This window comes from Protopterus annectens, chromosome 4.part0, assembly GCF_019279795.1.
Source record: "Protopterus annectens isolate FY-2018-M chromosome 4.part0, PAN1.0, whole genome shotgun sequence".
Classification (NCBI taxonomy): domain Eukaryota; kingdom Metazoa; phylum Chordata; order Ceratodontiformes; family Protopteridae; genus Protopterus; species Protopterus annectens.
Genome location: NC_056733.1, coordinates 1,887,239,361 through 1,887,262,901, shown reverse-complemented (window position 1 = coordinate 1,887,262,901; position 23,541 = coordinate 1,887,239,361). Strand labels below are relative to the sequence as shown.

Sequence of the window (23,541 nt, the reverse complement as noted above, 5' to 3'; positions counted from 1 at the left end):
ATTGATATCACGGACCAGGTTGAGGTCATGCGAATGGGTTGTTTGAGTGGAGCTTGACTTGTGGATATTCAGCAGTCCCATCAAGGTGTGGTCTGAGATTGCTTTATATGCCAGAGGTTGCCCCTGAGGAGTTTGTATGAAACTGAGTAGAGGGATAGGGCTTTTAGCCTATCTGTGTAGGGTAGGTGTTTGAGGCCCTGGAGTCTCCTGATGAGGAACCTCTGTGGTCTTTCCAGCTGCTGCATGTGCTTTGCAAGGTACATGCTGAAGGGGCATTGTACTCAATAACTGGCCTTATAAGGGAAGAATACAGGGATGTTATGACTTTTTTGTCCCTGGATGAGATACTCTTACTTATGAGGTGGGCCATGTAGAAAGCTTTCCGTACAACAGAAGCAACATGGTGGTCAAAAGTCAGGTTGCTATCAACCTGGGTACCCAAATCCCTCACTACTGATTGTATACTTAGTACATTGTTATTAATGTCATAATATGTAAAGGTGTCATTCTCCCCAAAGGGGATGATGATGCTTTTATAATACCCTCAGCATAAAGGGATACCCATATCAGGGAATAATAGTATCAGTTCTTGGCCAACAGTCTTAACATTAGCTTTACATAATTTTATTTATTTATTATTTACTGGGAAAGTCTGACTTGGAATGAAGTCAATTTTCAGAGGATGCCCAGGGAGAAATGCTCCAGATGCATGTCTTTGTAAGGTGGGAGGAAACCAGAATACCCGGAGAAAACCCACACAAATGCAGGGAAGACATGCGGACTCTGCATAGAAGGCACTCCAACTGAGAATTGAACCAGAGAACCTCTTGCTGTGAGGTGCCAATGCTACCACTGCACCACTGTGCCATCCATATATTTACCCTTTTTGGAATAGTTAGGAAAGAAAACTGGAAGGTGAATGAACTGGTTTATATTTGCCTCTGTGGCCACTTTGGGCATAAAAAGGATTCATCCTCAAAAACTCTGTGGCTTTGAAAAAGTAAATACATGGCAGTTTAGATAAGGCCTGTAGTTCTGACACTCTCTTGGCTGAAGGAATGGCCACAAGAAAAATGGTTTTCCAGTTTAAAAACTATGTCACAGGAATCAGCCAGTTCATAGGGTCTCTGCATGAGAACTTGTAGGATCAGATTCAGATCCCAAGGAGGGGAAGGATCTTTAATAGGTGGCCTAAGATGAAATATTCCTTTCATGAAGACTTTGCATATCCTAGATGTTGAGATGGAAGATAGTGAATGTAAATCATCCATGATGTGAATGTTAGCAATCGCTGCCATCTGTAATTTAATTATAGAAAAGCTAGCTCCCTCATGAAAAAGACAACTTAGAAAAAGCAGAACAGCTGAAATGGGAACTGAGATAGAGTCAATGTTCTGATTTCATGCCCACAATGAACATCTTTTCCATTTGCTATTGTAAACCTTTTTGTAAAAGTTTTTGAGAAGCAAGAATGATGTCTCAGATGGGATAGGCTAGCCTGAACTTTCTTAAAATCATTGGAAGTGGAGAAACCAAGTGCTAAGTCTTGGTGATCTTACATTGGGGCCTAGTGTATGGATGGGCAAGAGTTCAGAGCCTGTCTGGGATCCAGTATCCACGGTGGATATTTGGCGTGAGACCGCATGAAGGGGAACCATACCTTACGATGCCAGAAGGGAGCTACAAGGATTAGTGTTTTTGAACTTGTGGACTTTTTTAGAACTTTTGGTATCAATGGGACTGAAGGATAGGTGTATAGGAGACCTGGAGGCCATATCTGTATTAGAGCATCCCTGGGTGGCTCTCCAGTTGGAGGAGTCAGAGCAAAGTACTTGCTGCATTTGGTGTTCAAGGGGGATGCAAAAAATTTGAAGCAAGGTTGGCCCCATCAGAGAAATATTTGGCTCACTAATGACTGACTCAGGGGCCACTCATGTGGACTCAGAATGGATTGGCAGAGTCTGTCTGCAAGAATGTTGGTCTCCCTGGGAATGTGCATTGCAATCAGAAAGTGGTTCGAGGAGATTGCCCATTCCCACACTCTCATGGTCACTCTGCATAACAGGTAAGAGCAAGTTCTCCTTCCCACTTGTTGAGAGACCAGACTACTGACATGTTGACTGTATGAATTGCTATCATTCCCAGAGGTAGGTAGTCTTCAAAGGCTTGTAACATCAGAAGGACTTCTCTCATCTCCAGAACTTTGATGTGCAATTTGGACTCTAAGAGAGACCATGTGCCTTGGACCAACCTTCCTTCAAAATGCCCCATATTTTGTAGCATAGTCTGTTATTACTAGTAGGCACTGATACCCACTGTTAGAATTTACTAGTGTCTTTACAAAGTTCATAGCAGTGTACTTGAATGGCACTTCTTTAATTGGCAACAGGATCAATGAACTCTTAAATCTAGAATGGGATGTATTTTTCTGACACCCAAGACAAAAGGCATATATATTTCTATATTTCATTTAATATGGCTGCTAAAATACTCTTATTAGCATTCTTGCTTTAATCTTGTCCATCATAAAGTGACCAACAAACATAAAACTAAAGGCAATTTTCCTGCTAGTGTCTTATAAGGTCTTGGCATTAACAATCACTGTCAATATTACTCCCTATCTTTACTTACTCAATTAAGTGGTCAAATTTTTAACTCAAAATAAGAGTAAGCTGAAATATGAACATCTTGTTCACTATCTTCCACTATAATTTTAACTGTGTTCCCTCATATTTCATCTGTGCTGTTTTAAAGTTTATGTGATTTTCCTATAAGACCACTACATCAGAATTATTTTCTCCACTAGCTTGTCTTGAGGTATAAAGTATGGCTTCCTTTGCCTAAATCATTAGTATTACATTTTCCTCTATGTCCTCCATAAAGGGTAGTCTGGGACAAATTCTCTCACATTACCTTCTCTGCTACCTGTACAAGCTTCTTAAGAGTTCTCTTATCTTTCTGCACCCACTTTAATATAAATGGATTCAGAATTTTGTACATTTCTACTTGTCGTATTTTGAGCACTCATTGCCATTTCTTATTTCTTAGTGTCCTGACTTAAGTGTCATTATTCAGCTATTTCTGGCCCCTCTGTTTGTGTACTAGCACTCCTTATATGTCTCTGTGCAGACATCTACCTTACTGCAAATGTTTGCTTCAGATTTTCCTATCGGTTCACCTTCAGTTCCTGTACTGACTCCTTTACAATACTGAGTGCCTGTTATTTCATCACTGGGATAGGTTTTTGGTAACACAAATGATCTATTTCACCATCTTACCATTCCCAGATTCTAGTCCCTTTTGTAGTTTTTATGCTAATTCCTGTCACCAGGTTTTGATTCTGGGTTTCTAGATGCTTGTTCTCCCTTCTCACATTCTTATACTGAATGGGAATTTCTTCTTAAATGTATCAGCCTGCCATATTCTATAGATTCTGTCTCCTCCCACATTTTTCACAGTGCCTTTGAGTGAGAAAAATATTTTCCTAGTATCATGAGTGAAATCAGTGGCTACATCTGCAGGATGTAAAAGTTTTCATAGAATTGTTTGAAATTCATCATGTGTGAGGGAGTATTTCTTCTATCACCATGAATGCATATTGCTGTCACATACTGCTTGTTATAAACACCATGTTTACATACAGTGAGGGGACCTTTGACAAAGGTAATCATGCTTCCAGAGTTTAAAAGATCCTAAAAGTTAGTTACAACGCAATGACATAATGCTGACTCAGTTATTCTAGCTGCAGTCTTATCACATTGTATATGAATAGTTTAATCTGTAGATTAACTATAAGTATTCACATTTCTACTATTAGCATTCTGCTTCAATATTAATGGAACAGAGTCTGGCTACGTGGACCCTTCCTCCATATCTGAAAAAAAGTTAACCCATTATTTGCTACTTTTTGTTTTACAAATTATTTTGCATTTCCTATAGTAGCTTTAGACTTTGAAGCAAAAAATTCTGATTTAACTCATTGCTTCCTGTAAGAATACAGTCATCAGGAAAGTAGATATCCTGTGTATCCTGCTAGAGTATACTCATCTTTACAGGAGACTTCCTTATACTCCTGAAAAGAATATACTCATCAGTATTTTCAATGTCTAATTTCTGAAGTCCTGGTACAGATGCATACTTAAAATGAAGGGAACAAACTGGCATTTACAAGATGACACGATCTGCTAAGCATACATAGTGAAATGACCGGCAAGGACTGTACAGAGTTAAAGTTATTAAGGAGTGTTTGTAAAAAAATTATTTAAAAACTGAGATATTTCTATGTTTACAATAATGCAGAAATGGAGTGTGATATTGTCATGTGCCGGTGATGTATGCAAGCAGTGTGTATTACTAAAGAATTATATTAAAACATAATGGGTAATGTGAAGCATTCTGAGATGTGAATATTTTTGGTAAAGCAAAGTCATGAATGTTAACTATATTTTCTTAACTGTATTAATTTCATAAAAGCTGTGTGACCTACAGGTGAAAAAAACAGTAAGGTACACAATGTTGCCACTGATACACGCTATCTAACACACACTGTTTTGCAGATTAATATTGTTTTGAAATATTGTGAAAATATTATATGTAATAATTTGCATATATTATGTAATATGACAAAACAGCAGTATGCTACCCTCTCTTGTCATATATCATTAGAAAGGTCTCAAACAGGAGAACAGCACTCCCACTTATATCTTCGATTTATTTCCACAAAAGGGATATAACCCTTTGTTTGAGCATAACATTAATATTTTTGGGTTAAGAAAATACCATTTTCTTTCATAAATCTGCAATATAGAATCAGCAGGTACACACAGACCTTTGATATTAACACCAGTGTCTAGCCCTTTGTCTGCCAAACAGTTTTCATATAATTTATCAGACATTACGAAGTATGTTTTCAGTATCAGACTTTGGAGAAAAAGCTTTCAGAGAAGCAGGTAGTTTCATGGCTCAGAAGACCTTTGTTTAGGGATAGTTGTGCACATAGGCATTCCTGTTTATTATTTCTAACTGTCTATTACATAATCAGCATCATAATGTTTGCAATTTGCAGGGTCATGTGTAGTGATTACTAATAAATATATATAATGCACTGATACATTAGTAGACAGACAGTACTGTTTGTAGGACATAACCTATATTTTGTATGTCACAGGCTGTCACTGTGTTTATGATTGTCCATTATTTCTGTGGTCCTGTGTTGCATTCCAAAGATATGATGTTGGGTCTACTAATGACCATGTTGCTTTTCTCGGCTCTTTTGCATATGGCTTTTATATTTCCATCTGGACTGCCATGTCACTATATCTTCATTATACCAATACGTTAATTGGTGGCTGTTCATGTGACTCATTACATGCGCAGACCTGGGCTACATTTGACATTCACACACCAACATAAATGTGCAAGGTACACATACAAGACAGAAAACATGGAAATAGTGACATTCTGTCAGATAATCCACTACCCAATGTAGTGTGGCATACATCACAAGTATTAAGTACTGCAGGTCACAGTACTTGTGTTATGTTGTCATTTTCACTTGTTTTGCAAGATAGACACATGTCAGTGTTGCATGACACAGTGTCCTGGCATTCTTATCTTCAAATGTCATGATATGTAAGTGTGCTGGGTGTATGCATGCTTGTCATAATGATGGCTGATATACAAGTGTTCAAGTAATGGCAGAATTTCCAGTGACAAACTGTGTTATGCATGCCATGTCATTTCCACTGACAACCTATTTTATGCAAGATATATCATGGCCAGGAGTAACCTACTCACATTCTGTGATGGACACAGTATCCCTGATATGGGCCTGTATTGAGAACAACCATAAGTAAAGATAACAGGACATGGGGAATGTGTTGTGTGCATGAAAATCCATCTGCTAGCAGCAATTATTTTTGTTATACTCCTCCTACATAGTCTTTTTAGGCCATATCATCTGAGAATGTAGTTTTAATGACACCTGCAATGTATGCTGATATACCTTTATTCTCATAATAAGACATCACATGTTGACAGGATAGTACTTAATGTCTGTTACATTTCAGATGTGCACATCAGTTTGTCTTTAATGTCAGCCATGATTTTCACAGGAATGTGCAGCCCGATAGGCATGTGGTTTTCATTGTTAATGACTTACATCTCATATGGTGGTACACTTGACTATGGGCATACCTTATTTTAAGGCTTTATACTAACTGTTTTCTGCCTGTGCATTGTGTCACAGTGGGTATGTTATGTACAGTTATAGGCATGTATGTTATGTATTTATTTTCTTGAATTGTGATTCACCTTAACAGGGCATTGGACCTGTGCACACTCACACATCAGACATCAGAGATGAGTGCATGACAGACCACTGCACTAGTCCTCAAATGATAAGCATGATGGAGATGATGATGATGAGGAAGATGGACCTACACATAGCATCAACCCTGCTGCATCCCAGAGGAGACACCACCCAGAATCACCACAAGACGATTATCAGAAACCAACCCAGGAGGTGATGACTGATAGCTTTCAAACACAGATGAGGGACATGATTGGGAATTTTTTCCAGGATATGTCCCTGGCTATGCAGGACTAATTTAGGGAAATAGCCCAGGAGATCATTTGTGATGCTCATCCCCATCAGGGTAGGCCCTCAGGACCATAAATATTGTCTGTGTGGTCCACTTGTGTAATGCTCCTACCATGCTGTCTGCCATATAAGTGTTTTTAGAATGTCTGGGCACACTTGTGAATGTATAGCATTTTGCTGCCATGCTTATGTGATACACGAAAAGGTACACTGTCGATATCATGTGATATTTAGCAGTATGTTGCAATGTGTGCATAACACACATTACCATGTTAGAATTTCTTTCAACATGCTGTCCATGAGATTCAGCAGTAAAAACGCTGCTATTTCTGCAAGAGTTCCACTGTATACATATGTGGGTTGACAGCAACAATTTTTCCCTTACTCCACAAATACCACAGTGGTATTGACATGATTTGTGGGTTGCTGTGTTATGCCTGTTCAACAACAGGACATATCCTTGCCCCTGTGTTTTGGATGACATGTGTCATACTGTCCCACTAGCATTGTATGTGGCATGTATTGGCAATAATGATGCCATGTTGTATCATATTAATGTGTTTGCTACATATGAGCAATCTGACTTTACTGAATGGATAGACTGCCAGTGTACCATTCATGTTTACACCATGGTACTACTGATTTATCAGTAACATTACAGTATGCTTTCTTTGGCCTATGTTGCATTTCTGCATGCATTCCTTTGCCACATAAATTCATAAATTTCAGCAAATGGTTATTTATGTACATGTGTCTGCACATATTCCGATCAGTAGAAAAATGCCATTGTACCTTGGGACTGTGAGCAGTCATTGACTTCATGTTAATGTGCTGTAATGTTGTTCACAGAGGACTGTCCTTTGTTCAGTCATACCCATGTTCAGTGATATATAACCACAGGTGTCTATTCCACATGATGTTTTACAGTGGTATGACAGTACATATATATATATATATATATATATATATATATATATATATATATATATATATATGTGATACCAATTCTTAACTTGTTTACCTGTGCCTCTTGCTGTTATATGATTGTATAATACAGTGTGTGTGATTTCTACATGGCCATTTTTGTTGACATCCGCGATCGAGTCTGCTCATGTGACATATATTGGTCATTCACCTCAGTGTACTTTAGGTTGACTTCACCACCACCCTATGTGGTGCACATGTACAATTTGCAATGTGTTCCCTTATATAGTGTTGTCCTGCCTAATCTTTTGCTTGTGTAGCTTTGGTGCCATGTCTTCCTTGATGTAGGCCCACGTTGTCCACCTCCCTTCTACCTTTGTAAGCTTGTCATATATCTTGCATATATGAATGGTATATGTTCACTCTTCTTGAAATTCTTGTCCATTTTCATGTAGTTATTTTGGTAAAAGGTTAACTTGTGCCAGCACTATGAGCATTAGACAGATGCAGGATATATACACACAACTTGATGGCTATTGCTTGCACTACATCTTTTCTCTTGTTATACTTGTTACATATTAACCAGTGTTCTTTTATCGGACTTGATGTGCACAACCTGATAGTTGTTTTATAGCATTAATCATAGATTTCAGAACATATATTACTACATATCATCAGTGTGCATATGTGTATTGACATTCCTTTCAGATATTTTCATGTTAGGCCAATGAAGGTCATACATATACCTCTACACCTGTGTGTTGCCTTTGACATGGCAAATGTCTGTGACATATGCATTCCATTACATGTCTGTTTGGACTGTACAGACTTACAAGTGTAAGCAGCAGCTAGTTTGATGCTTTGCTGCACTACTGCTGTTTGTGCTTGGTTGTTTGCCTTTCACATGCATGATTGGAGGCTTTGTTCTGTCCCCTGCTGATATTCTTCAGCATTTTATTGGCTGCATTTGCTCATATGTGCTGTTGCTTGGTTTACACTTTTGCACTCCTGGCAGACTACTTGGGTACTGGATTCAATATCCATTATGTACTGTAATCCCTACAACACATGAATGCTATTAGTCATACACACCCAGGTATGACTGCCACACAGTTTGTAACAGGTCATACTATAATAATGCATAGGTACATATGTATTTCTGCATTTCACAATGCCTGGTATGCATCCCCACCCTGTTTGTCAACTTTCCATTGTCCATGTTGTAGAGTGTGCCATCTGTGTACCTTACAGTTCCTTACTGTTAATTTCCTTCCTTTGTCTGTATTGTCTTGTGATATTTGCTATATTTGTATACCTGCTGTTTTGCCCTTCTCCTCTTTCACTGTCTTTATCTTTCCTTCTATTCTCCAAACAAAGAAAAAAATGAGGTCTATTCCCATCAAAAAAAGACTGCCCATCCCCCCTGACTGTCCCTTAGACTTTTCTGTTCCAAAATAAATCGTGTGTCCCTCTTCTTCACACATACCCTACCTCTGCTTTTCTTCTTCCTATCTTCTTGGGTGTCTGCATTACCTGTTTTTCCCACACATGTCCCGCACCTATTGTTAGCTACTGCTAGATGTGATGATGTGGCTGTGATTGCCCTTCATCTTTATTCATTTTTTTTATTAGAAATTTTACAGTTTCCATCAGAATCAGTAAATTCAGGCAAGTATATTTTATTAGTAAATGACTTACAAATATATTCATAGTTGTCTCTAAACTTCCTGGTGAGATTGCTGAAGATACATATTACTTACAAATATCATCCAGCTTACATTGGAATAATATAATTTCCAAAACTTTATTAATGTACATCAAGGTTTATGAGACAGCATTCATTTCTTACGGACTGGCTGTGACTGCTAGACAGTGCTCCAATGCTGCTGCTCAACTTTGTTATGAGCCAACATATTTTAAGTTTACTGAGACATATTTCCATATTACAGAGTTATCCACAATTTTTGTGCTGATATCGGCAAAATGCAAAGGATTCTGTGAGATTTACAAAATCTGGTCTATAATAATTACAGACAGAAATCCAATTTTCGGGAATTATTCAGGTGACTGTATCAAAGTAGATGTTGCAAGCATAAACAATGCAAAAAAACAACACACATATTTACATCGGACATAAAATGAACAATAAACATACATTGGCTAGGAGTTCTGTACAATGATCTCTCTCTATAACTATTTATGTGAATCTAGTAGATCGACACACCAAATATCAACAAAAAATAATAAAAAAATCAACACTACAACATGCATACTCCAAAAAATAACCCCAGGGCATACAAAAACACAAGCAATGGTTTTGCACCCCTGACTCCCTACTACTCATTCCCTCCAGTACAACCCTTTGGAGTGTGTATTTTTAACTCCTATTGGGTGTGGCCCGAGCCTTTAAAAATTAAATTATCACCTTACAATTCTAACAAATACTCATTGACAGATTTCAGATATCAATACAATTGTATTTGCTATCATGTATGCTTCAAGATAAAATATTCTGATACTGTGTATGTAGCATGATTTTGGAATTATTAATGCAAGTATGAACAAGTAATATTTGACGCCTAGTGGAGCAGTAGGAGGTAACTGCAGATGCACCTGGAGGCATCACTTGGATGTAATGAGGTACCAACTCCAAGATTGCCCAGTACAGGGAAAAGATATATTCCTCAACTCCAGTATTATAGCAGTCTCCCACAAATGTCAATCAGCTTTCCTGTCAACCAAATTAAACAGGTAGGAAAGCTGTTGACATAAGCACCAGTCAACCAATTTAACCGGACCCATACATACATATAGATATATGGAGAAAGACAAACACACGCACACACACACACACACACACACACACACACACACACACACACACACTCACACACACACACACACACACACACACACACACACGCATACATAAAAGAGGACAGGAAGGGATAAGAGCTACAATAGCATTCAGGATTGTGGCAGAGAATGTAAACAGTGTATGTTAAAAAGGTGGGAGGAATGTAGAGTAGGGGTAGCCACCAAATATGATTCTATGTCATCCTCCTTGCTTAACTACTTTATGGCAAGCACATTTTTGGAGTACCGCATCAGACAGCCCATCCAACTACTTTTGAGGCTACACCACCTTCTGATTAGTCTCCACCTTGGACTCCGTTAAAGCTTTTAACCAGTAGAAATCCTCCATTTTTTAGATCAAAAGTAGCACACATGAAACAAAATTCTTGCCAGCTAGAAAGACACCAGGAACAACAGCAAAACATTTCTGGTTACAAATACAGTAAAACATCTCTGGTTGCAAACACTACCTCAAACAGGACATACACTTGCCTACTAAGACAAGGCCCTTGGTCAAATTGCCCATTCATATGCCACTAGTGTATGTCTTAAAAAACACAGAAGGCACACATTTATGTAAAAAGGACAAAAAAGGTTTATTGCTATAAACAGAAACAAAAGAATGAAAAAGGTAGTCCACTCAGCTTTTAACAGTGCTGACAAGTCTGCATACAATAAGCACAGTATCTGAACGCAAGACTTTATAACCTGAGGTGTAGCTAGTTTTTCTGGCACCTAATGCCATCCCCCGATCCCTCCCCTCAACTTCAAGTTGAGAAGCAAAAAAAAGTACATTTTTGCATTCTTGATCTAGCACTCATTCAGTTCTTAATCCAGGGTCTATTCTACCCCACCTATGCTCCTCAAGTTTGACTTGAAGAAAAATAAAAGAAAGAACTAGTCCATGCTAGATCTTAAAGGATATTCCAGGTCCACAAAAGCAAAGAAGAAAGTTCTATCAACAAATACAACGTTAGCATTCATTTTTGATACCGGCATTGCACTTAAAACTGAGCAGGACCTGCCATTCATGCCCCTTAACACTTTATGACAGAGACAGCTGTCTCATTTGCTACATACTGGATATGCTTCTAAATATATATATATATATATATATATACATATATATATATATATATATATATATATATATATACGGTTCCCTATTAGAATCCTGAAACACTATAAGCCTGAAAGTCAAAATCCTGAAAACTAATGACTGAAAATGCAAAATCTCGAAAATGCAAAATCCTGAAAGTCAAAATCCTGAAAACACAAAATGGACATACTGACGTCATTGTGGCTTTGCTATTGTTAGCCCTGTGGTGTTAGGTCATGCGTTGGGTCCAGGTAACTGTGCGGTTGGTTTTATGTTAGGGTTAGGGGCGGTATAAGTGAGTTAGGGTTAGGGCGCAGGTTAGGCATGTATGCAATAGTGACAAATATTGGGGTTAGGGGCGGTTTAAGTGAGTTAGGGTTAGGGCGCGAGTCAGGTGAGTGTGCGATAGTGACGGACCTTAGGGTTAGGGTTAGGGTCAGGGTCAGTTGGTAGATATTAGTGTCTTTATAGTGACATATTAGCATTATTTGTGTTTTCAGGATTTTGACTTTCAGGATTTTGCATTTTCGAGATTTTGCATTTTCAGTCATTAGTTTTCAGGATTTTGACTTTCAGGCTTATAGTGTTTCAGGATTCTAATAGGGAACCATATACACATATAATTCACCATATTGGTTCAGTCCCAAACAGCCTGTATAGCCACAGTTATTAAACAGGAAATCACAGCTACATGCCTTACCAGGCTTTCATTTTAGCTCTGCAAAATAAAAATCTTCACTTAAACTTACCATACGATAAACCCACAAGGAGGCTTGTTGGGACTTCCAACTCTATGAATCTTCTGTCAGAGGCCATTATCTGACACACAGTGAACCTCTATCCAATGAGCCAAATTCCTGACTTGCCTTTGTCAGGCAACCTCTTATTATACAAACAGTCATTAGCAGGTAGTTTGTCAATAACTAACTAATACAGTAAGGCAAACAATTTCCTCTCTAACATGCTGTGAGAGTTTTACAAACACAAGTCACTTTCTACACTTTTAAAGGAACTACTACCCACTTTCCACAGGTACAGGTAAGATGTTACAATAGACACACACACACACACACACACACACACACACACACACACATATATATATATATATATATAGAGAGAGAGAGAAAGAAAGATAGATAGATAGATAGATAGATAGATAGATAGATAGATAGATAGATAGATAGATAGATAGATAGATACAGATGTACAATAAAGTCTCACTTAACCAGCACCTGTGGGGATTGGTAGATGCCAGTTAAGTGTATGTTCCAGTTGCTTGAGACATGCTTTGTGTTTTTTGATTGGCTCGTATACTGGCATACGAGCCAATCAAAAATGGCAAAGCAGAGCCTCTTCCTTTCCATGCAGAACAGCAGGCTGTTCTGCATTGAACAGAAGAGGCTTACCTTTGGGATTTTTGATTGGCTTGTGTGCCAGCATACAAGCAAATCAAATGCCAGTTGCTTGAGTCCCGGATAATGGGTATTTTACTGTAGATGTTGATATACTGCATTGTACACCGAACCATTATTATGTGATAATCCTCTCTAGAAGGTGATATTAAGCAAATTATACAACCTATTGGTAAGTACAACTAATATAAGAAACAATACTCTACACTTATTTTTTAGGAAAGGCAACAAAATGTGTTACACTTTCCAAATGGATGCCTCACTAATTTGCAATTTCCTCTTTTATTTAATAAACCTGATGTCAGTCACTAAGCATAAACTTCAGGCAGTCATTAAGATGAGCTGCTAACATGTGAAGCACAGATTATAGCTTAACACTAGACAGTTTCATTGCACAGTGACAGTGTTTGTAATAAAACTTTAATTTAGACAGGGTAGCTTCTTATCTTCTGAGACAGAAGTATCCATTATGATGATATTCAGTGCATGCACTGTATTTTTTTTGGGGGGATAGGATTGCTTAAACAGTATTTAACTACTTATTTTATTTAGAGAAGTCTTGTTCTCTTTCAATCATATCTCTTAGGTCAAAAATCTGTGTATGCAACTGTTTGGCACATGTATTGTTTTTCTTTTGCGTGGGGTGCTATTTCATGTAGAAATAATGGACTGTAGTTTTTCATTACACCACACGGTGGAGCTCATTTTCAGGAATATAAAAGACAATTTTGAAAGTGAAAGAGGATTCTGGAACACTAGCTGAAGAAGGGAATACTGAAACACGTAGCTGAAGGGAAAAAAGGCCTTGCAGCATGACTGGATTTTCTTTTCTAGTGTTTTGGGACAGGGAAGTGAAGTAGCAGATTGTGTCTGCCTCTTGCTGAAATCCTGGATATGGTATGTTGTGGAATCAGGAGAGAAGTCTGAAACCAGTAGTTCCATGCCTGCTATGATTCAGCAAGAAAAGAAATTACCTTGGGCTTAGTACTGAGAAGCCATAGATGATTACCAGAGTTCTGGTAGGTGATTTTCTACTTTTCTTATTAGAGGAACCACGGCGCCTGGTCACCAGGATATTCTCGATGGAGTGGTAGGAGGCTCTGGCCATCATTTTATATTTTTATAAGATTGTGGTTCCCCAAACCCCCTTTAATGCTTTGTGGATTACAAATAACTGGGATCCATATGAGCTCCAATTTGGGCCCCATCATGCCAGCAGCAAGGCTGTAAGTAGTCACTGGTCAGTGAACAAGGTATAATAGAGTCTTTCATAGATGGTCTGTTTAGAATTGATCAAAAGGGGGTAGAGGGTGTTTGTACTGCTGAATGACATTGCATTCTCTCATATTTGTACTGTAGCACTATACGTCTTCATTGTTCAATGATAATGCATTTTGCCATGTTAGTACTGCTGCCCTAAAGAATCTTTACTGCTCAATGACATTGCATTTTCTCATATTTGTATTGTGGCACTATAAATCCTCATTGTTCAATGACATTGCATTTTGCTCGTGTTAGTACTGCTGCCTTCAAGAATTTTGGTGCTCAATGACATTGCATTTTCTCATATCTGTATTGTTGTATTATGACTCTTTTACTGCTTAATGGCATTCCATTTTTTCCCGTGTTTGTATTGCTGCATTATAAAGCTTTACTGCTGATTGATATTGCCTTCTTTGTACATGTTTGAATGTCAAGACCTACTTCTGTTGAGTTCTGGGGAAGAGGGTGAATGTATGATTTCACTGCATGCATATTCTCACCTTGCCTTATTGCTAACTGGTGCACTGTTGAAATAATTTGTTTATGGTTGTGCTATTGCCTTTTTAAACTAGATGTGTCACCTAGAATAAAATCTGTCCCTCTTGCCACCTTGTGGTGTTGGGCCTAATAGGGGTGTCACCAGAGTCATGTAGGAAGGAACCCATATCTCTTCAGCTACACCTGTGGGTGCGCTACATTTGGGGGCTCATCCAGGATTTCCTGTACTGCCTTGGACTCTACCCTATTCCACTGTATGTGTGGACAGCAAATCCAGCAGAAACATGAACCCAGAAGTAGCTGCTAAGTGGTGCAAACAGCACAATGCTCAGTCACAGCATTGCTTAGTTCTGGTGTTGCCAGGGGTCACATGGGGCTGATATGCAAATACATCAAGTCACAGGATCCTTGACAGTTGTGGGGTATGGATTTTTGTTGGACAGCACTGTGGACCCTACCGAGCAGAGCACATTGGCCTCATTAGAATGGAAAAGTCATTTAGTGTATGAGCACATACCTTCAAGTGTACAAATTTCAGGTGAGAGTGCAGTCCGTGTGGCAATCCCTGAGAAGTGCACTACCTCAGCAACAGAGAAAATACCTGTGGAAGCTACCCAATAGGTCAGAACCTTACACTAAAAGCTGCAGCTTCACTGCCCATAAATACTGTAGAGGCTGAAGTTTTGAATGCTTTGGGAAGTATTGTAGAAAAATGCTTAAAGCCTACACAGCCATTCACTGGGTTTGACTACCACAAATTGCATTTCTTTTCTGGCAAACAACCCACACCTCAGGGAGAGGAAGATTTTGAATCCTGGATGGATCAGGCTTCACAAGCCCTAGAGGAGTGGGATATCCCAGAATCTCAGAAGAAGCAGCGGATAGCTGAAAGTCTAAAGGGATTAGCTGCGGATACCATACATAACCTAAGGATGGGTAGACAAGATTGCATGGCCAAGGACTATTTAGGAATACTGCAGGATGTGTTTGGAAGGACCGAGAGGGCTGCTGACCTACTGTATCAGTTTGAACATACATACCAACACGTTGGTGAGAATCTATCTGATTACATTAAGCGATTAGATAAAATGCTCCACCAGATCATCCTAAAGAAGGGGATGGATCCGAAACTAGCTGACCGAGTATGGACTGAAGAAATTTTACAGGGAGCTCAAGCTATGGACCCCATTGTATAGAAAATGAGGATGAGAAATAGGAAAGAGACTCTAACTTATTCTCAGTTGGTTAAAGAGGTGAGGGAGGAGGAAGCCCTGTTGGAAGCCAAATCTCAGTGTTCAATAGCAACTAAAACAATGAGTGAACACCAGCAGGAGCCTATAGCCATGCTCACTACTCAAACAGAAGTTGTGGCCCAGAGTGTACGCAATGTAGAAGTGTCACAGTTGTAGATGCAGGTGTCTTCCCTGACCGATTCCATAGCTCAAGTCACCAAGACCATTGCAGAATTGCAGAAAGTTGTGGTAACTTTAGTTGAAGGGAGGAATACATCAGCTAAAAGCTCCACGAAAGGACTCAGGGAAGAACTGAATCAGCCACTGTTCAGAGTTCCTACTGGATTTTGTTTTCGCTGTGGAGATGCAGGGCATATAAAGCAACAGTGTCCTAATGCAGAGAACTTGAAAAGAGTGAATGAACTATTATTGACTAGTGTAATGCAGGGAAACGTAAAAGGGCCTTAGTGAAGCAGCTCGCTGAGTGCCCAGTTACAAAGAGCTCCATAAAATCTAACATCAAGAGACAGCATCCTGGATCTCCTTTCCACACTAACCCTTGTAATAGGGGAGAGAAACTGCCTACTATGCCCACTTCTAGCTCACCTGAGGTGAACAACCGAATTGGAAAGCCATCTCAGCCAAAATCCCAGCATCTCAGACCACAAAGCATTACTAAGCAAGAGTCTCATCCGTTAAAATGGCAAGGTCAACTGGTGGTACCTCAACCACATGCTGACTGCTGTACAGCTGAACAACACCAGAAACAGAAACTACTTGATGGCCTATTGGGACTGTCCCCTGTCGTGTCAGTAAAAATAGGAGTGTATAGTAAAGCACTGTTGGATACTGGTGCTGGTGCACAAATCACCATTCTGTACAGAGACTTCTACCAAAAATACTTAAAGCATTTGCCACTTGAAAAGTTAGAAGATTTGGAGATTTGGGGGCAAAGTAACACAAAGTTCCCTTATGATGGTTATGTTGTTGGATCAACAGAAGTTTTTGAAACACTCACTGTTGTGTGCCCCAGGCCATAGGGAAAGGATTCAGCATCTATTTTAGTGGGGGCAAATACTGACCTTGTCAGAAGAATGCTAATGCTTCAGTTGACCCAGGAACACCCAACACTACATCCTCTCCTGAGATCAGTTTTCTGTGCCCTTCAAAGGGAGAAGGATAGTAAGAAAGATGAAATTGGTCATGTGTGGATCCTGTCTGGGAAAGAGCATATAATTCATCCTGGTCAGGTCACCTGCTTGACAGCCAAAGTGAGGATGTGTAGACAAACAGTTTCCTCTCATCTCATGATGGAAATGGATCCAGAAAGTGACTTGCCACCGGGGCTGGAACTAGTTCCAGAAGTTTGGCCTGCAGATAAGTTAATGCATCCTTATGACACTTTGCCTGCGGGATTGAAAAATAAAGGAAGTACTCCCATTGTCCTGCATTCACAAGTGCATTTAGGAAATGTTTATGCTGCCACTCCCTCACCTGCTTCTGTGTTGACAAGGAATGAGAGCAGAGCCAACGAGTTGAAGCTGGAAGATATTGAGATAGGAGGTGGTCTCTTGCCCCCTGAGTGGCTAACCAGAGTTAAACAGCTACTAATGAAAAAGAAAAAATGTTTTTCCACTAGTGAACTAGATGTGGGCTGTGCAAAAAGTGCAGAGCACCGAATAAGAGTAAAAGAGGACCGACCCTTCAGGGAACATTCCAGAAGAGTAGCCCCAGGAGACCTGGAGGACTTAAGAAAACATTTGGAAGAACTAAAAGCCACAGGGATAATTTGAGAGTCAAGAAGTCCATATGCCTCTCCAATTGTCGTTGTCAGAAAAAGAATGGGTCAATTCATGTGTGTGTTGACAATCGTACTCTGAATCAGCGAACCATTCCAAACCAGTACACAACTCCCCGGATTGAAGATGCACTAGATTGCCTGGTGGGCAGTAAGTGGTTCAGTGTGCTAGACTTAAGGAGTGGATACTATCAAATCCCTATGTGCCCAGAAGATAAAGAGAAGACTGCTTTCATCACCCCTTTGGGATTTTTTGAGTTTGATCACTTACCTCAAGGTTTATCAAATGCACCGGCAACTTTCTGGAGAATCATGGAAAGAACAGTTGGAGACATGCATCTCCTGGGAGTCTTAGTCTACCTGGATGACATCATTGTCTTTGGGAGGACCATAGAGGAGCATGAAGAAAGACTGATGAAGTTACTGGACAAGATTGAGAAGGAAGGCCTGAAGTTGTCATTGGACTAATGCAAGTTCTTCCAACCTTCAGTGACCTATGTGGGACATGTAGTGTCTGCAAATGGAATATCCACAGATCCCAGCAAAGTTGAAGTGGTGACATCTTGGCCCAGACCCAAAACGATCACAGAGCTGTGATCTTTCCAGGGGTTCTGCAGTTACTATAGAAGGTTTGTGGAAGGATTTTCAAAGATAGCAAGACCCCTCAACCATTTGCTCTGAAATGATGATAAAGCAGATGAAACAGATGAAGATATCCTTGTGAAAAAGCCTAAGGGACTGAGAGGTTCTAAAGAACTCATTGAGAATCATTGGGCTCCTGAGTGTGAAGAGTCATCTGAACAGCTTAAGTATTGCCTCACACATGCCCCTGTGCTGGCATATGCTGACTCAACAAAGCCATACACCTTACATGTGGATGCTAGCAGAGATGGCATAGGAGCAGTCCTTTACCAGGAGTATGACAAGAAGCTGAGACCTGTAGCTTTTATCAGTCAGAGTTTATACCCCACAGAAAGAAACTACTCTGCACACAAGTTGGAATTCCTTGCCTTAAAGTGGGTGGTAGTGGACAAGCTGCATGACTGTCTCTCTAGGGCTGAATTTGAAGTGCGGACCGACAACAATCCTCTGACATACATCCAGACCACTGAAAATTTAGATGCTACTGGCCACAGATGGATGGCAGCTCTATGCAACTATAATTTTAGTTTGAAATACCACCCAGGACATGAAAATGGAGATGCTGATGGTCTGTCCAGAAGACCTCAGGGAGATTTACATCCCAACGATGAATGGGTGGAAATTACAGTGCCAGGGGTGAGAGCTATGTGTCAGATTGCAACCTGCTATCAACACACTGAATGCTGGGCCTAGAAGTTGGGTTTGTCAGCAGCAAGCATATCCCAAGCTTACTGTAATCTGATCACTTTGCAGGCTTCATCGCTACCAGCTTTGAGTAACAGTGACCTCAGGAGAGATCAAAGAGAAGACCCTTAGGTCAGCTGGTGGTAACTGCTTCTTCGCATGGATATTCGTCCTCTGGCAAGACTTTTGACCAAAGAATGGGACAGACTCCAGATACAGAATGGACTAGTGTATAGGAGATCTCCTAGTGCACTCGGCAGTGAAAAATGGCAATTGTTGCTGCCTCAGAAGTATAAAATAGTAGTCTCTGGTCATTGCATGATGAACATGGTCATCTTGGTGATGACAGAACTATGGGTCTGGTACAAGATAGTTTCTACTGGCCATGCATGAAGCAAGATGTTGAGGATTATTGTCGTACTTGTCTTCGTTGCATTCAGAGAAAGATTCTGCCGACCAGAGCTGCCTCATTGGATCAAATGGAGAGCAGTGGACTCGTGGAACTGGTCTGTATAGATTTTCTGTGCATTGAGCCAGATAAAGGCGGGATCAGTAATGTGCTGGTGATGACAGATCATTTTATCAGGTACACTCAAGCATTTCCCACTCACGATCAGAAAGCTATTACAGTGGCGAAACTACTAGTTGAGATATTCTTTGTACACTATGGCCTGCCAAAGGGGATACACTCTGATCAAGAACGTTATTTTGAGAGCAAGCTTGTCCATGAATTACTCACTCTGTTGGGAGTCCAAAAAAGCCGCACCACTCCTTATCATCCTCAAGGGGATCCTCAGCCTGGGCATTTCAACAGAACTTTACTAGACATGTTGGGGACACTATCTTCTGAGAAGAAGAGTCAATGGAGTAGACATGTAGCCACAGTGGTGCATGCTTACAACAGTACTAAAAATGATGCTACAGGATTCTCGCCTTACTTCCTAATATTTGGAAGAGAGGCTCGTCTTCCTGTTGATGTCACCTTTGGAGTCACAGCTGATGATACACCAGTGCAATCTCATGGCAGTTATGTGGAGAGTCTCAAGAAGAACCTCAGACAGGCTTATGAGCTTGCTGAAAAATCAACAGGGCAAAGACATCAGAGAAACAAGGGTGACTATGACAAAAAAGTAAAGATGCATGACGTGCAGTCAGGGAACAGAGTTCTTTTGAAAAATTTGGGACTACAAGGAAAGCATAAACTAGCTGACTGCTGGGGATCTGAGATTTACATAATTTGTTCTCAGCTACCTAATATCCCTGTCTACCAAGTTTGCTCTGAGGAGAAAGAGGGACCCATAAAAACCTGGCACCGAAACAACTTAATGCATTTGGCAAAATCAGTGAGGCTCATGAATCTGGAAGCCAGAATGACTCAGCGGAAGCCTAACTCAAGGTGATCTAGAAGGCTAAGGTGGAGAGGAACTGTCATCTCCAATATTCAGAAGCCTATGCTTCCTCCTGATGAAGGAGAGGAGGACAGTGATGATGACTGGGGTTTCAGAGGGCTTTTTTATGAGGATGTTCAAGACCCCGTGGGCTGTAGTCTCAATGTAAATGCACTGGAATTCGTTTCTTGTCATTTTGAGCAGCCCAGACCTACCAACAGACTAAGTAATGTTTCTGTGCCTCTTGCAGAACCTGATACTGATGAAGGACCTGCTATACAAACTTCAGAAAATAGTGCTTAGGATAGTCATACCATTACGGGAAAGGAAAGTGAAGTTATGTAAGAGGTGATCTTAGAAGTAGACAATATGCCTACTGAAGAACTAGACATTGAATGTGATGTGAGTGACAAACCTTCCAAGAAAAATTCCTTAGCTGTCTCTTCTGAACCAAAATTGCAGAGACTGATTTGGCCCACACAGAGACTTACGTAAAACAGTTTGGGACATAGTACACAGGAACCTGTAACCACAGCTCATCAGAGGGTCTGCACTCATAATCCCCATGCCTCCTACTCCAGTGGTGACACCCCATCCCAAGTTAAGCATAAGGCTGCTTACCCTTGGTGGAATGTACCTTTTGAATGCAAAAATATTGTTCAGTTGATGGTGCATTAGTGTTTGTAAATATTTTCTGCTAGTCTAACTTTGACTTGGGGGGACCCAAGATTTTCAAGTGGAGGAGAGTGTAGCTCCCACTGTATTTCATGTAGAAGTAATAGACTGTAGTTTTTTCATTACACCACAAGGTGGAGCTCCTTTTCAGGACTATAAAAGAAAATTTTGAAAGTGAAAGAGGATTCTGGAACACTAGCTGAAGAAGGGAAGACTGAAACACGTAGCTGAAGGGAAAAAGGGACTTGCAGCATGACTGAATTTTCTTTTCTAGTGTTTTGGGACAGGGAAGTGAAGTAGCAGATTGTGTCTGTCTCTTGCTGAAATCCTGGATATGGTATGTTGTGGAATCAGGAGAGAAGTCTGAAACCAGTAGTTCCATGCCTGCTATGATTCAGCAAGAAAAGGAGTACCCTCGGGCCTAGTACCGAGAAGCCATAGATGATTACCAGAGTTCTGGTAGGTGATTTTTCTACTTTTCTCATCAGAGGAACCATGGTGCCTGGTCACTAGGATATTCTCAATGGAGTGGTGAGAGGCTCTGGCCAACATTTTATATTTTTATAGGATTGTGGTTCCCCCACCCCCCTTCAATGCTTTGTGGATTACAAACAACTGGGATCCATATGAGCTCCAACTTGGGCCCCGTCATGCTGGCAGCAAGACTGTAAGTAGTCACTGGTCAGTGAACAAGGTATAATAGAGTGTTTCATAGTTGGTCTTTTTAGAATTGATCAAAAGGGGGTAGAGGGTGTTAGGGTTTACTGACATAATGTTGAATGCTAAATGGTTGAAACTGAATTGGTTGAACATAATATATTCAATGATCAAAATGTTGAAATAAAATTAGTCTGAACACGCAATGTTGAAATTATCAAATTTGCCCATTTCTGCACTGTAGTGCGATCTCGGAGTTGATATATTTAAGTAGGGGGGTTGTGGGGGACACTGCCCCCTGCAAAATAATAGAGTTGATCTCATTGCTTTTTCAGTGAAATGATTGTAGACATTTTGATAATTCATTGTTTTGGGTTGAGATGTTGTTTTTCAAACAAATGACTATTAGACATTATGACATTCAACATTATGTCAGTAAACCAGGGTGTTAGTACTGCTGAATGACATTGCGTTTTCTCATATTTGTATTGTGGCACTATAAATCCTCATTGTTAAATGACATTGCATTTTGCTCATGTTAGTACTGCTGCCTTAAAGAATTTTGTTGCTCAGTGACATTGCATTTTCTCATATCTGTATTGTTGTATTATGACTCTTTTATTGCTTAATGACATTGCATTTTTCCCATTTGTATTGCTGCATTATAAAGCTTTACTGCTCATTGATATTGCCTTCTTTGTACATGTTTGAAGGTCAAGACCTTCCTCTGTTGAGTTCTGGGGAAGAGGGTGAATGTATGTTTTCATTGCATGCATATTCTCACCTTGTCTTATTGCTAACTGGTGCACTGTTGAAATAATTTGTTTATGGTTGTGCTATTACCTTTTTAAACTAGATGTGTCACCTAGAATAAAAGCTGTCCCTCTTGCCACCTTGGTGTGCTGGGCCTAATAGGGGTGTCACCAGAGTCAGGTAGAAAGGAACCCATATCTCTTCAGCTACACCTGGGTGTGCGCTACACTTGACTACTAAGACAAGGACCTTGGTCAAATTGCCCATACACATGCCACTAGTGTATGTCTTAAAAAACACAGAAGGCACACATTTATATAAAAAGGACAAAAAAGGTTTATTGCTCTAAACAGAAGCAAAAGAATGAAAAAGGTAGCCCTCTCAGCTTTGAACAGTGCTTACAAGTCTGTATACAATATGCACAGTATCTTAACGCAAGACTTTATAATCTGAGGTGTTGCTAGTTTTTCTGGCACCCAATGCCATCCCCCAATCCCTCCCCTCAACTTCAAGTTGAGAAGCAAAAAAAAAGGTACATTTTTTGCATTCTTGATCTAGCACTCATTAAGTTCATAATTCATGGTCTATTCTACCCCACCTATACACCTCAAGTTTGACTTGAAGAAAAAGAAAAGAAAGAAATAGTCTATGCCGGATCTTAAAGAGTATTCCAGGTCCATAAGAGCAAAGAAGAAAGTTCTACCAGGAAATACAAAGTCGGCATTCGTTTTTGAAACCGGCATTGCACTTAACACTGAGCAGGACCTGCCAATCATGCCCCTTAACACTTTGTGACTGAGACAGCTGTCTCATTTGCTGCATACTAGATATGCTTTTATATATATATATATATATATATATATATATATATATATATATATATATATATATATATATATACACATATATAATACAATAGCATATACATATCATATAATCCACCATATTGGTTCAGTCCCAAACAGCCTTTATAGCCACAGTTATTAAATAGGAAATCAAAGCTACATGCCTTACCAGGCTTTCATTTTAGCTCTGCAAAATAAAAATCTTCACCTA

The 23,541-nt window shown here is 39.8% G+C and overlaps 1 protein-coding gene across 3 annotated transcripts in view; it reads left to right on the top strand.

The window, feature by feature from the left end:
• Nucleotides 1-23,541, top strand: part of LOC122800063 (rho GTPase-activating protein 7-like) — a 988,694-nt gene that overhangs the window by 809,934 nt on the left and 155,219 nt on the right. The window lies entirely within an intron of this gene.